Source organism: Arachis hypogaea, chromosome 5 (assembly GCF_003086295.3).
Source record: "Arachis hypogaea cultivar Tifrunner chromosome 5, arahy.Tifrunner.gnm2.J5K5, whole genome shotgun sequence".
NCBI lineage: Eukaryota > Viridiplantae > Streptophyta > Magnoliopsida > Fabales > Fabaceae > Arachis > Arachis hypogaea.
Genome location: NC_092040.1, coordinates 85457207 through 85473988, shown reverse-complemented (window position 1 = coordinate 85473988; position 16782 = coordinate 85457207). Strand labels below are relative to the sequence as shown.

The 16782-nt window shown below is 32.1% G+C and overlaps 1 long non-coding RNA gene across 1 annotated transcript; it reads left to right on the top strand.

Moving 5' to 3' along the window:
• The first annotated feature begins 3643 nt into the window (after positions 1 to 3643).
• LOC112799731 (uncharacterized) lies at positions 3644 to 5885 on the top strand. The gene is made up of 3 exons (XR_003201197.3): positions 3644 to 3943; positions 4039 to 4163; positions 5320 to 5885. It is a non-coding gene; the product is annotated as an uncharacterized lncRNA (long non-coding RNA).
• Positions 5886 to 16782: the final 10897 nt, after the last annotated feature.

Genomic DNA, 16782 nt, shown 5'->3' with positions numbered 1-16782 from the left:
TTTATATTTATTAAAAATATTTTTAATTTAATTTATTAAATATAAATATTATATCTTTTAAAAAATATCTTTTAAAAGGAAATTTTAATAATTTACTTATGAAAAATAAAAAAATTTTACCAAACAAAATCTTCCAAAAACGCTTTTCCAAGGAAATTTTTTTTATCCGTGCCTAGCCATACGCCAAAGCAAGGTTCTGAGAATCGGATCGGTCATTGAACCGCTCTAAACATTGATTCACTGTTTTATTGGTTCAACCGGTCCAACCGTGGTTCGACCGAAAAAACCGTTTAAATAAAATAATAAATAAATTATAAATAAACATCCTAAAATATAATTATAATCTAATATAAATCTTTAAATATCTTTCAAATTTAAAACTCTACATGAAATGTCATCAACTAAAACCATATGATCTTTATCAAAATACAAACTCAAAAGTTAAATGATAAAAAATATCTAAATGTTAAAATTGAACATTATGGTTCTAATCCTAAATTGTTTTATCCATTTATATAATAATTTAATCCTAATATTGAAGCATTTGAGAACAAAATCGGCATTTGAGATCTGAAGGGAAGGCCAATCATACTTGACATGACACCTGAGAGAACAAAACCAGCATTTGAGAATGACAAGAAAAGTTGTTCATAAAACCAAAAGGTAACAAAAAAAAGATTGAACATATTTGGTCAATCCGAAAAAATGAGCACACAATCAAATCAATCATAGATGTTCATGTCATTTATAGCTTGTTGCAAAAAAAAATGGTGCCAAAGAAATTGAAATTTTTTTTCTAACATTAAGATCCGTTGACAGGCAGAAATCATCAAATAAGCTAGTTATTGAATCTTGAAGGCATGTTATGCCTTCAACTCCTTTATTTTCATTAAACAAAGAATTGAGTCAGAGAACAATCTTCTAACTTAGTTATGAGCTTACCTGAATTCGCCCAAGGCTTCTCCAAAAGAATCTTATAATATGCATTGTCAAAAGAAGTTGGACTTCCAAAACCTTTACTTCCAAGAGTGTGGATTCTAGACAAAGCTACAAGTACTTGTGTTCTATTGAAGAGAATCCCAAAAGGATAACAAGTTAACAACACATAAGTAAAATGAGTTCTAGTTAAAAGAACAAATAATATGCAAAGAATTTTAGCCAATAATGAATAGATTTCGTTTAAGCAAACAATCAAATAGCTTTTAGGTTAGGTAATTACGACATTTTGTTATCTTGCCTCGATACATTTTGAAAACAGCCGCAGCACAACGAGAAATAAAAAAAAATCATCAACAAAATAGTAAAACACTAAAATAGACTAACAGAGCTATCACTATCCAGCAATTACAAAATAGTAAAACACTAAAACAAACTAACAGAGCCATCAAGCCATCAGTAAATTTGAAAAAAAAAATTTATAGCCATCACCAACTAGCAAATACAAGACAGATCCATCAGCAATAGGCAATTACAAAACATTACAAGAAAAATGGAACAAAAATTGAACAACAATTTCAGAACTTCAATGAAATTAACAGATATAAAATTAACAAGACCATATCAGCAATTCTGCCTACACAACAGAGTAAGTTTCCAGCATTAACAAAACACCAAAACACTAAATCGGAGTAACAGTTACATAACAGAGCAAGTTTCCAGCATATTAGGTGTTCTGGACTAAAATAGAGTAACAATTACAAAGCAGCAAAAGTGTAAAACACTAAAACAGCAATATTAGGAGTTCTGGAATCAGAACCATACAGTCTAAGAAGACCGAAGCACGAAGAACACAAACCTAAGACCCAAGATGAATTAAAGAATTATGGAACAAAAATTGAAGAAGAAGTTCAAAAAAGATGAAGACGAGGAGTCACTCACCTGGGTTCGAGCTTCCAACGAAGACGAAGAGGATCTGCCGAGTGATTGGGTTCCGGACACGGGGAAGAGGTTGAAGCGGCGGTGCTGATGACCTGGCGACGGCGGCGGCGCTGACGACCTGTGAACCACGGCGATGATGGAGGGCTATTGGGCTAGGGTACTGGGTACGTTATTCCTTTGCTACAGAGGGCTAGGGTTCACGATGGAGTGAGAATGTGAGATCTGAGATGAATGAATGGGGGAAGGGGGGTTGGTGCTGGCTTCTGGGTCACGAGCGGGTCGGGTATGCGGGTTTCATTTTTTTAAAAACCAACTAAAAAGCGGCGTCGTTTTGGAGGAACCGGCCGGTCACCAATCTGGCCCAATCGGCCGGTTCAACGATTTTTCAGCAGTTTTATCTCCACTGGTTATTGGAGGAGGACCGAACTGTTTGCATGGCCAATTCGCGGTTAAACCGATTCGACCGGTCAGTCCGATCCGATTTTCAAAACCTTGAGCCAAAGCCAAGCATTTAAGTTGTGTATAAAACTTTTTGGGAGACTGTAAAACTGTGGGTAGGCTGCCCTTCCTATAAATTTCTTTTTGGTTGAAGCCGGGATTAAACCAAAAGCACCGCTCACTGGTTTGATTTAAGCTTGCACAATATTTATGTCGCACATAAGGAAAAATAATAACACAAACTAGGCCAGATCTTCATTACCAAATATATATATATATATATATATATATATATATATATATATATAGGGATATATATCCAATCATATATGAAGTTAGACGAACGCGCATATATACCTATTTTTTTTTTAATTTCTCACAATATTTTCATTTCGAAGGTTAATGACTAATTTATTATGGTATTGAGTTTTATTTGAATTTATCACTGACCAATGAGTTGATGCATGCACAAAGCGATATTCGAACTTCTAAAACTTACTTAAACAAACTACTGAACCAACCACTAGATCAACCCATCTTGATTTCATATATATAGTTATCTAATAGAGTCATTAACACAAATGCTAAAAAACATGGGGGATCATGGTTATCAAATCAACCTAAGATTTAAACAAAATAATATAATAATATAGCATCAAAATTTTATGTTCAAAAAATTTAGAGTTTAATTTTTAATAAATTAAAAAAAATACATAAGACAAATAAAAGAAGAAAATAATTTATACAAAAATTAAATAAACTCAAAAGAAATTTTTATTTAAAAGAGCATATTAAAAAAATAACACATTTATTTTATCTTTATCGAGTTAATACTCAATTTGGCTCCTAAAATTTGAAGTTGGATTCAAGTTGACCCTTAAAATTTCAAAAGCTTAAATTGGATTCCGAAATTTACAATCGTAACACACATTAACCCTTGAGATAGTCTTCGTTAACGACGTGTTGATTTGGTACATTAACCTATTACACTACAAGAAAATAGGCATGAGGCTATGCTTTTTTCTTGCCATGCTTTAAAAGCATGGCAAGAAAGGGTCAATGGTCACACTTTCATGAGGGTGGCAATTGATTAGAGATACGGTCACGTTTTTTTTCTGCCACGCTTCAAAAGCGCAGCCATAGAGAGACATAGGGACGTTTTGAAAGCGTGTCGACATGGTTCCATTACAGTAAAGTTTTTAAAGCGTGGCCGTTTTCTGATACTCTTTTGGCACGCTTTCAAAGTGTGGCCAAAAGATTTTAGAAAAAAAAAACTTTTGTATGTTCAAAACAGTTTCGAGACTCTCTTATGAAACCCAATCTTTAGCAAATAACCCTAATAACCCCAGCACTCCCACAATGCTTCCGCTGCTTACAACCCCTGCACTGGCGATGAAACCCTAATAACCCCTGAAGAACAAAGAACATCGCCGGCGCTCACAATGCCTCCGTTGCCATTGGCACTCCCGCCATCGCTGCTCTCATCATAAACTCCTAACCTTCTTCTCAGTACTCCCATCATCGCTGCTCCCACCAGAGCCTCTTCATCGCGCCTCCAACCCTAACTCCAAAGCCTCTTCATCGCGCCTCCAATCCTATTCTATTACCATTTTGGCATGTAGTTCATGTGTGCCTCAATTACTTCTGTGAATTATTTGTAGTTTTTCTGTGAGGTAGATTTATGTTTTAGTCTTGATGTGTATCCCTGGTTTTAATATGCAGTCAAGTTGATGTGTGTGGGGGGTCGAAAGGCTGTTGTTATCCATGTTCCCTTTAGATTAAGGAAAGGTTTCCGAAAGATTCATGTTAGACTTGTTAGAGAGCTTGAGAAGAAGTTCAGTGGCAAGGTACGCACCACATAGTCAATATCTTTGTTTTGGAAGATGTATGATATTTGTTACCACTGTTCCTTGATGAAGTTGTCCATTCCTTTACCTTCTCCTGTGCTCCACTCAATATTGGAATTTTGTTGAATTTTCTGCTCATTGCAATCTATTATTCATTATTTTTTCATGGAACAGTTCTAGATTTCTGATCATCTGATGTTAAGAAGCTGCATTTATGCTTAACCAAATTGCAGATAGAATATCATCAGTTGTCAAAATTTGTCTTACTAGTTTTTTTTAATGATACATTAAGTTTACTTTTTTCTATAGTATTCATAATAACACTAGCTCTATTTTTGATATAGCCTCTTATCTATTAACTTTTTTGGTGCGGTTATAATTTTAAATGGTAATAATTAGTGATGTTGTTTGTGTCTTATATTTGTGATAGATCTTTAACTTGTTAGGTCTTCTTACAAGTTAATATCATCTTGTAACTGCAACTATAAATTTGATAGTCTACAACTCAAGGTTTTTACTTCTGCTCAGTTAAAGTGTTGCAATACTCATGTAGTAGTATATTCTTAAACATTAATGTGTTATGGAATCACGGCTATGTAGTCTCAGTTTAAAGTTTTTTGCACCAAAATAAATTGCTTGCTTTATTTTCCTTGTTTTTAGTCTTTTGATCGTTCGCATGTCTTCCAAGCAAGTATTGCTTTTCCACTCTCTCTGTCACCCAAACCCACCTCGTACATTTATTTATTTTTCCAAAAGTGCATTTATGGTTCATTTTTCATGTTTTACCATTATTGATGACAAATATGCGGAGGACAAGTACTCATTTGGGTTATAATTTAAATGATATAGGCCCTTGTCTATTAACTTTTTTTTAGTATTCATAATAACTTTTTTTTTTGTTAAAAAGCTGCCTTAATTTTTCACTCAATTTTGACTAGTGAAGACTACTGCAGAAAAAATTAGAATATCCTAGTCACAGTATAATTTAATTTCAATTTAGAATATCTAAAAATTTCAGTAGTTGTGACTAATGAGAGTGACATATTTGATTTATTAACACTGCAAAATAATATTATATTATATTATAAGTTGATGCATTTGACTCTATTTCTCATATAGCTGTGTGATTTTGGTTTTGAAATTTTGTTGTTTGCAGTGCATGGTGTGGAGTATGCAAAATGATATCATATTATATTATAAGTTGACGTGCTTATTGAATTGCTAATGGATGATAAAGCTAGCATTATTGATGATGCATTATCATTTCTTACTTTGTTACTTGGATTCTCACAAGGACTAAAAGAAATAAGGAATAGTAGAGAGTTGGTGCCACTTCTCATTGATCTTCTAAGATTTGGATCAGTAAAAGGGAAGGAAAATTCTATAACACTTATTCTAGGATTTTGCAAGGAAGAAACCGAGGTAGTTGCGCGACGGTTTGCTGGCGAATCCAAGGAGCGTGCCATTGCTTCAAAGTTTGGCTGCTCATGGTTCATTAAGAGCTAGAAGGAAGGCTGATGCATTGTTAAAGTTGCTCAATAGATGCTATTCTTAGCCTCATCATTCTCTTTGATTCATACATGTATTTTGCAATGACCATGGATTTGTATATTCTTCTTGTCATTCTTATGAGTTTGTTACAATAATTTCTCATTAGGAAATAATCCTTAGATAACTTAATAACACAAGTTGTCAAAATATTTAAAAAAAAATTTGTTGGATTCAATCACATTTCTTTAGTAAACATTCTTGTTATCCACGCTATTTTTAGTCCCGAAATTTGCAAAACAAAATTATTAAATTCATAAATTTAAAATTAATAACAAATCAATTCTTTTTTTATTTTCTTATTTTTTTCGGTTTTTTTTGTTAATTTGACAAAGGAATAGGTCATGATTTGAAAGCTTGGCAAAATGTTCTAGCTAGCAAGTGACGCTTTCAAAACGTGGTCATATCTCTTTATTGGCATGTTTCAAAAGCGTGGCTATATATCACACATGGCCACACTCATACTGCCATATTTTTAAGAGTGACAATTTGTAAAAAGCATGGCAAAAAAAGCATAGCGATCCATCACTAAAAGCATGGGAATAGAACAACCGCTGCGTTTGCAGATGTGATCCTTTTAAAAGTGTGGCGGTAGTTCAAAAAGAGTGACAAAAAGCTATCGCCATGCTTTTTTCAACTTTTTGTTCGTGGCAACAGAGATGTTTTCTTGTAGTGTTACGATTTGGATCCCTTGCCTAACTTCCATGTAATCAACATCTATTAGAATTCCAAAAGTTTGATTATTGCTTTCAGAACATTGAACTTGTTATTGTCATCTTCGTATGTTGGGAAGCCAATTAAAATTTTAGGAGATCTAGTAGATCTTAGTCATATGAAATCTCGGCGAGAGATCCAAATTTTGACAAGTTAACGTAAAAAATCAATACGCTATTTACGAAAATCAGCTCACGAGATAACATGAACTACTGGTATAAATTTTGAAAATCAAATTGAGTCAATTATAATTTTAAGGATTAATTTAAATCCAACTTTAAATTTTAGAAGTCAAATTGAATATTAATTCTATCTTCGCCTCTTAGTTTAAACTTAAAAAATAAACGTGATATCCAAATCAAAATAACTAAAGACATTTTCAGACGCAAAGTATTTTACGGCTGCTGGTGGTTGAAAAATTTGAACACTTGTGCTTATAGTATTAACTAATAATAACTAATAATCAAAGTATGCAACAGAGGTATATAATTACTCTTTGTTTAGATCACTTCATTTGTCTGAGCCAAGTTTTGTTATTATATTTTCATTCAATGAACTTGATGAATTGTGAAACAGTGAATTAGTATTAATATTTATTAATTTGAATCCATACAAATGGCGACAGGCATATATCATGCATGCCCATGCTCCATATATAGTACATTTTATATTAGACGGTTGCTCGTATATATAGATAGATTCACAGATATATAACGGTTGTCCTGTCTTTATGCATGATATTTATTTAACTTTAAAATTTTAAAAACATAACAAATTAATTACTAATCAGCAGCAACATATATTCATTTTCTTTACATTCATAGATAATTCATTAATGTAGCTTTTCTTAGTTATGCACAATGATAAAATAATTGATGCCTTCATACATATAAATATAATTACAATATTTAGAGTTTCTTTCCTAAAAGAAAGAAAATTGAAATATCTATGAATTTAATATGTAAATAATTAACTCACACATAAACAATTCGATCAGAGAGTATCACGGACCTATGCCCTTTTAATCAATTATCGATAGCTTAGCTCTTGTTTTGGGTTATTAGTACTGTCTAAAGAGAACGTTTATTAGAACTTCGAATTATTAGTTATATATTACTCATTGAGGTGTTTAAAAGTGGTAGGCTGGTAGCTTTACAATATTTCATATTGAATTTTAATTATTCATAAATTTAAATATGATTTAATAATTCTATTAATTATCATCTAAGTTTGTTTAAGTGTTTAAATATATTAAAAAAATTTTGCTTAAGTACTATAAGCAAATTAAGTTATTTTAAATTCGAAAAAGGGTTAAAGAATCTCAAAAATCGAATTTGAATAAATAGTTTACTTCAACAGCACCACCTCAAAAGTGAGAGCATACCTTAGAAAATAATATTACTGTTTTACTGTAAAAAAAAAAAAAAAAAAAAAACTTAAAGGAATTAAAAGTGACTACCTCACAGGCTAAACATGTTTTTTGACTCTATGCTTTTTTTATATAATTTTTCATAATTTTATATATCTTTCAATTTTATTATTTTTTTAATATTTTTAATTTTAAATTTTAATTTAATCAATTATAATTTAGATATTAAACTATTTTTTTATTGTCTTCGTGACTTTATATATTTTATTTTATTCTTAATTTATTGATCTTTATTATTATTTTTTTATCTTTCATTCTATTATATGTAATTATGTTGTATATAAATTTTTAAAGCGAATCGATGAATTTATTAATTTAGAATATATTTTTTATTTTTAAAAATAGTAATAGAAAAATATTTTAATTATAATACATAATTAAATAGATGCATAAAATTTTTAGTATGATATTATATCAAAATTAAATTAAAAATATATAAAAAATTAATTATTTTAAAAAGAAAGAAAGAAAAAATTTTAAATTAAGTTTCTATTATTTTATATAAGAATAAAGCTCTACATCCAAACAAAATTTTAACCAAGTCTAACAAAGTTGTTATATCTCTTTTTTCATTTTCTTCTCCTTTTTGTTCTCTTTCTCTTTCTCTTTCTCTTTCTCTTTCTCCTCCTCTTTGTTCTTCTTTTTCTTCCAAATTCGTGCACGCAGGTTCTTCTTCTCTCCTCCTCCTCCTTCCCCAATGTTACGTCTTTTTTTTTATTCCTTAAGTAATTTTTTAACTGTTTGTTCAAGTATGAATTGAATTACTAATAAATCAGAAGTAGAAATTTAAAATAGACCAGGAAGAAACAAATCATAGTGTTTAAACAATGAATTATTCAAATTCAAATCAGTTGAATGAGAGCGAGTTCGATTTTTCTTCTTAATCGAATCAAGTAGATGAGGTTCGGATTATTCAATTTTGAATTAAATAGAATAGAATGCATCTCTAAATTCAGTTATTTATGAACATCATTTTTGGTTCATTTTGTATTATAAAACGGTTTTGTTTTGATTATATTTTCGATTCATTTGAGACGCAGGTGTTTCTGAATTTGAATTTATATAATGGACAATTTTCGGTTCATTTGGTATTATACAATAGTTTCGTTTTGATAATATTTTCGGTTCATTCAAGATGCAGGTGTTTCTGAATTCGAATTTATATAATGGACAATTTTCGGTTCATTTGGTATTATACAACAGTTTTTGTTTTTATAATATTTTCGGTTCATTCAAGACGCAGTTGTTTCTGAATTTGAATTTATATCATGGACAATTGTCGGTTCATTTGATATTATAAAATATTTTCGTTTTGATAATATTTTCGGTTTCAAAATTATTTAATGATGTCACCATAGAAAATCAGAATCAATAAAGATGTTAGTGAAATGTTGGTATTGTTGGTGATGACGATAACAAAGAAGAAGCATGCGCGAATTTAAAAGAAGAAGGAGGAGGAGGAAACAGAGAAGGAAAAGGAGAAGACGAAAATCAAGATGAAGAAGTTACGTTATTGAAATGCTCGTGTGATACACGCTAGTGTGATGATGAAAGTGGTTTTAGATGAGTTTGGGTCAACTTGGTTGGACTTAGTTGCCAAAAATACTTGGATGTGTAGCTCAACTGATTATATAAACATACTTTTCATATACAAGTTTAATTTTGGATATTTATATACAATTTTAGTTTCAAATTATAAATACTATGTATTATTAGGTTCTAACATGCCAATTTCTGTCTTTTATTATTAAAAGTGTATAAAAATAAATAAAAGTAAAATTAATTAGGATAACAAGTTATCCATAATTTTAACTAAAATAATTTAAGTTCGAGTTTTAAAAATAAAAAAATATTTTTATATAAATTATATATAATGAATAGTATTTTAAGAATGAAAGTGTTTACTAGCACTTTTTTATTTTTGTATCTCTTATATTTTTAATATAATTAATAATGTTTAATAAAATTTATTTTAGTATATATAATTTTGTCTCCACTCTTAAAAATTTTTAGGTTAGTCATTGGATGCATCCCTAAGGCTCCGTTTGGTAACAAAGACACAAAAGAGCATAGTTCTGAAAATCGAGTTGGACTGGCTGGTCGAACCGGTCCATGTAACACCCTAACTCTTAGTACTTTATGATCGTACTAAAAGCGCAGCTATTACTTACCTCTAAATTTTTTTATTTTATACTCTCTTTATTTAATATCGAGCCTTTGCGAATACAAACCAAAATTTTAATTAAGAAACGAAAAGTCTTCACTTTTAACCACTTAATCAAAATGATACATATATATTTATATACATATTCACATAGCAATACATACATAGACTTATCTCAGGATTCTCAAATACAAGTCCTACCCCTCTAAAAAAAACAAAACAGTAAATGATGAGGGGAAAATAAAATCTAAGATTAAATCAAATACAGAAAATATGAATACATATATATATAAAACTCTGTGGATCAATCGCGGCTCCTCACCCGGAATTTCTGAACCTGTCGCTGAAATAAAAGATCTGTAGGGGAATAAGAACATCGTCCTCGCAGATTCTCAGTAGGAAAAGTGAATGCCGTGAGAGTAAAAAAATAAGTTGCAAATAATTACTTTTTAGCTTTAAAATAATTTCCTTTTGAATTTCTTAAAACTTACTTTAAAGACTTAAGTTAGTTCTCTTCAAATTATCTTACTTAAAACAAATTCCAGTTACATCACTCGATTTTAAGTTACAGTAATCAGTTCTCGGTTATTTTAATCCCTAACATATACCGAAGCCAACAAGCACAAGCACACACGCAATACAACACTCAAATAATTCACACATAAATCAAATACAAGGAATTCACAAATAACTTAGCACAGCATACAGGAACACTCAAGCAATTTACGCAAATGCATATGATAAATATCTTTTCTATGTAGACCATGAGCTCATGCGTCGGTTGTCTACCCGCAACCTGATGTTACTCGGAGTGAACCCCGAATATGATTTTTCTGTTGTGTTAGTCAAGCACATTGGTATCATTATAGGCAAACCCATGTCAGTTAGGATACCTTGATATCACGGTTATCTGTGTCAGTTAGGCCAAATCGTAATAACATTTCTATGTGCATCACAGTAACAAACAGGCTATTAGTTAGGCGTGCACTTTGCTTTAACAGTTTGGTACAAAGGCCTATTCAAACATACAATTCTCAATTATCTTTTTCATTTAGACTATTAGTTAGGCGGATATTCCAGCATTAGCAACCTTAGGCTATCAGTTAGGCGGGCGCTTCCGCATTAGCACTTGGCACAAAGGCCCTATCAAACAACCAATTCTCAATTATCTTTTTCATTTATCGTTTCTTATTTCTTTTCTTTTTGTCATACCTCCGCATCACCAAATAATTAATCATATCTCCGCATCACCACGTAATTAATCATACCTTCGCATCACCACATATTTAATCGTACCTCTGCATCACCACAAAATTTCTTACACTTTCGCATCACCATAAAGATACATTTTCAGTCACTCTTTAATTTTAACCTCAAAACGTTTAGTTTATAAGTATTCAAATTTCTTTACACATTTAATCAAAATAAAATTCATTTTTTTAATAAACCGAACTCAAATCATAACTTAAAACAAAAATCTTTTCTCAATAGATTAAAATTAAAATATAATACTTTTCTTGATAAATCGAAAATCAAATATTATGATTCTTAAATCAAATTTTCTTTAAAATAATGCTTCAAGTAAAACCTCGGAGTTCTCTAAAAATTTCTGCAGTATTTCCTCTAAAATTCGGATTTTGCCACCCTTCAAGGGTCCCAATCAAATCATTTCTCAAACATTCCGAATATCAAATCCTTTTCATTAATCAAATCATTTTCAAATATCAAATAATTTTCAATAATCAAATTATTTCCTTTGAAGGTAAGCCACTTTCTATTTCAATGAAATTAGCCCCATTTCAAATCTTTTGCTATTGAAACTAAAAGAAATTCACTTCTTCACTCAAACTTTACAAAACTCTCCGACCATATTTGTTTAACATTTAATATTAACCAAAATCACCTTATCGCATATTTTTACGAGAACTTGGACAGAAGTTCTCCTTAAAATTAGGCTTCACCACCCTTACGGACTCCCTCACTTTCATAATTTCTCAATTTATATGTCATTTAATAAAAGCATGAACATAACGTATTTCCAACTATAATTCAAGCAATCAAGAAATCAGACACACTCATCAAACTTAATCATTTTCACAGTCAACACTGATTAATCAAATTCATTTATTTTTCATAGTCACAAATCTAACTCAAGCTCATCTTTGAATCAGTCCAGACAATCACAATTTATTTGCAATTACTCAATAAGATTTTTGACATTTTTAAATTAAAAACTATTAATTTTAAAATAAAACCCCCTACCTCCGTGTAAAAATCACGACAACAGAAGCTTCCGAGAAGGTTGCTGAACCAGAATTATCGAAGAAGAAAGTATCAAAATTGGCTACTCCACCTTCAGAGTTTCCTCGGCCAAATTTTGCATGGAGAGACATTAATTCCACCATCAATTTTTTTCGAACAAAAATAACGTCAACATAAAATAGAAAAAAATACAAATATTTTTATTGGATTAGATTTTTTATTAGAGTTACGAATTTTAAGAAATCAGACTCAAAAGGTTGAGGATCCATGGTTTCTCGTTCCTCTCACTCACGGCTTACTCTCTCTTTTTCTTTCAAGTTTAATTCGGTGATGCATTAGGGAAAAGAAAGTATGATTAGTGATGATGGTGATTAATAAGGATTTGTGGTAGTAAAGGTTATTAGGTGTCATTGGTTATTAAATGAATGAAACATGTGTCATTGGTTATTAAATAGAATAATAATAATAATAATAGTAATAATAATAATAATAATAATTTTAAACTTAAAATATGATAAAAATTTAGTTTAATTATTTTTAAAAAAATAAATTTTTTTAAATAAAATAATAAATAATAAATAACTCATTATTTAATTTTCAAAACCTTAAATTGTTATAATCCAACTGAAAACCGACGATGCTAATGATCCAATGCCATGCATAAAACCGCCAAGAAAAAAAATTGGCCAAAAACCACTGAACCGGTCGATCTTTCTAAATGACGTTGTTTTTTTTTTTTAAATAATAAAAAAAAGAGAAACAAGTTCAGCATGCGTTCCCCACTTTCCCCACTTCCTCCTTCGTGCAATTGAGAAAGAAAGGCAAAAGCCTTTCTTGTAAACCCAAAAGGCTAAAATCCTAGCTTCTTCGTCGATTACACCACCGCCGTTTGTAGTTGTCCGCACCTCCGTGGCTTCCCTTTTCGCCCTGTCTCAAACCCAAACCTTCTGTTCTATTTCGGCTCGGTGTTCATCTTCCATCCTCCCGCGACTTATTTATTTGAACTACTCACTATCGTCTGGCCACCTTTGTGCTACTTGCCGTTGTCCCGTCGTCGTCCAGTTCTCTGTCACGCTTTATCGTTGTCGAAGGTTAGTGGCACTGCTTAGAAGTTAGATCAATACGTTTTTCCTTTTATACTCTGTTCTAAATTTCTGATTTATGAATGTGAAATCATTGATAAGATTATAGGGATTGTGTGTTATTGTTGAAATTATTGATAAAAAATAGCTTTGCTATGCTACTGCTATTTTTTGAATTTTTGTTGCTGATTTATTTGATTTGCGCCTCTATTGTGCTATTGATATTTTTTATTGTGTTGATGAGAGCTCTTGTTTTTCACTGTGGTGTTGATTTATTGATTTCAGTTATAGATGATTATATATTGAATGATTATTTGATTTCTGGCTCTATTGTGCTGTTTCTATTTTCAACTTTGTTGATGATTTATTGATTTCAGTTATTGATGATAGTATTAATCAAGAAACAATTGCTGATAATAATATGAATAATAATTTGCCTGTCAATGCTCCTATTTTGAATGATGCTGCTAATCCTAATCCTCCTAGTTCTAATGATAGTCGGTCACAAGCTTCTTTTAATTTACAGAAAAATAGATCTAGCTTAGTGATGAGCGGATATTTTATACGCTTTTGGGGGTAATTTCATGTAGATTTTAGTATGTTTTAATTAGTTTTTAGTAGAATATTATTAGTTTTTAGGCAAAAATCATATTTTTGGACTTTACTATGAGTTTGTGTATTTTTCTGTGATTTCAGGTATTTTCTGGCTGAAATTGAGGGAGCTGGGCAAAAATCTGAGTTAGGCTGAAAAAGGACTGCTGATGCTGTTGGATCCTGACCTCCCTGCACTCGGAATGGATTTTTTGGAGCTACAGAAGTCCATTTGGCACGCTCTTAATTGGGTTGGAAAGTAGACATCCAGTGCTTTCCATCAATATATAATAGTCCATATTTTGCGTGAAGATAGATGACGTAAACTGGCGTTCAACGCCAGTTTCATGTTGCAGTCTGGCGTTCAGCACCAGAAACAGGTTACAAGTTGGAGTTCAACGCCCAAAACACGTTACAACCTGGCGTTCAACTCCAGAAACAGCCCAGGCATGTGAGAAGCTTAAGTCTCAGTCCCAACACACACCAAGTGGTCCCTAGAAGTGGATTTCTGGACCAATTATCTTAGTTTACTCATTTTCTGTAAACCTAGGTTACTAGTTTAGCATTTAAACAACTTTTAGAGACTTATTTTGTATCTCATGGCATTTTAGATCTGAAATTTGTATCTTTTGGCATCATGAGTCTCTAAACCCTATTGTTGGGGGTGAGAAGCTCTGCAGCGTCTCGATGAATTAATGCAATTATTTCTGTTTTCCTTTCAAACACGCGTGTTCCTATCTAAGATGTTCATTCGCGCTTAATTATGGAGAAGGTGATGATCCGTGACACTCATCACCTTCCTCAATCCATGAATGTGTGCCTGACAACCACCTTCATTCTACATTAGATTGAATGAGTGTCTCTTAGATTCCTTAATCAGAATCTTCGTGGTATAAGCTAGGTTGATGGCGGCATTCATGAGAATCCGAAAAGTCTAAACCTTGTCTGTGGTATTCTGAGTATGATTCTGGGATTGGATGGCTGTGACGAGCTTCAAACTCGCGAGTGTTGGGCGTGATGACAAACGCAAAAGGATCAATGGATCTTATTCCGACATGATCGAGAACCAATAGATGATTAGCCGTGCTGTGACAGAGCATTTGGACCATTTTCACTGAGAGGATGAGAAGTAGCCATTGACAACGGTGATTCCCTACATACAGCTTGCCATGGAAGGAGCCTTGCATTTATGAAAGTGAGTAAGCATTATGTTGCAAGGATTCAGAGGACAAAGCATCTCCAAAACCCCAACATATTCTCCATTACTACACAACAAGTAATTATTTCATGCTATTTTACTTTTTACAATTAAAACTAAGAATTATTATTAATATTATATCCTGACTAAGAGTTACAAGATAACCATAGCTTGCTTCAAGCCAACAATCTCCGTGGGATCGACTCTTACTCACGTAAGGTATTACTTGGACGACCCAGTGCACTTGCTGGTTAGTGGTACGAGTTGTGAAAAGTGTGATTTACAATTTCGTGCACCACTTAGAAATATGTTGTTTTACAAGTAATGAATGGAAAATAGATCTAGCTTTGGTTGATGACATTTTATGTAGCGTTTTAAATTTGAAAGATATTTTAAGATTTATATTAGACTATAATTATATTTTATGATGTTTATTTATAATTTATTTATTATTTTATTCTGAAATAGTTTTTCTGGTTGAACCACAATTGGACCGGTTAGACTAGTGAACCAGTGATTAGAGTAATTTGATGACCGGTTCGATTCTCAGAACCTTGCAAAAGAGTGGATAGAGACACAAAGTCATAAACATACACAATTTTTTTTATTTTGTTTAGAAACAATATACACAACACTACACTAAAATTTCTATTAATATCAAAATACCAAATTTATCCTTATCAGAAACACCACTACCACCATCACCTTCAACATCTGTAACCACTACCATTATCTACAACCATAATCAATACTACTACTATCATAATCATCATCTATAATTAACAAAAAATCTTGAAATAAATTTCTTAACAATAACTATTTATCTATCTCAAAGAAAGATTGACAAAGAGAGACAACTAGTAGTCACAGTAACAATCAACCAAAATTAAAAAAATAAAGAGAACGAGGGAGATGGGTGATGGCAATAGAAGGGGAGAGGAAGGTAATGGCAGTTGTGAGTTACTGGAAGGCGATGATAGTTTTGAAACGGAGGAAGACAAGTAGACACGACGCACGAGTGTTCCTATGTCGCAAGGGGTGGGAACTGCGAGATGCTAGGCCGCGAGAGGTGGATGACGATGGCACTGTGAGTTTTTGGGTCACAAGGGGTGGACAATAACGGCTCTACAACGGTACGGTGACTTGCTACTCGTGAGGGTTGGATGGCAACGGTGTTGCGACTATTTCAGTGGTGGGCAATGGATCTTGAGGAGTGGCTAAGAATAGCAGTAGTGGCAATGGCAGAGGGAGGAGTGATTGAGGGAAGGGGATAGATGCAGAAGAAGATGAAGGAGAGAAAGAGAAATAGGAAGAAATTTTATTAGGGTTCAAGATTAAAATTGAAATTTAAACGAAAAAAATTAGTGTCTTAGTGTCTCAGTTTATAGATGGTACACAAATTTTGTGTATTTATGTTCATCTATGTCTTTCTGTATCCATTAAAATTTTGTGTCTTACCAAACCAAGCAAAGGACATGTGTCATTGTGTCCATGTCTTAGGAGGACATGGACAGTAATCAAATGCTACCTGAAGGTTGACTGGCTGAAGCCTTAAAAAGGATGCAAACACCTCCCATCAGGAACCCATCTAACCGCATATATTTGGGTGCGCATCATGAACTTCTGTCTCC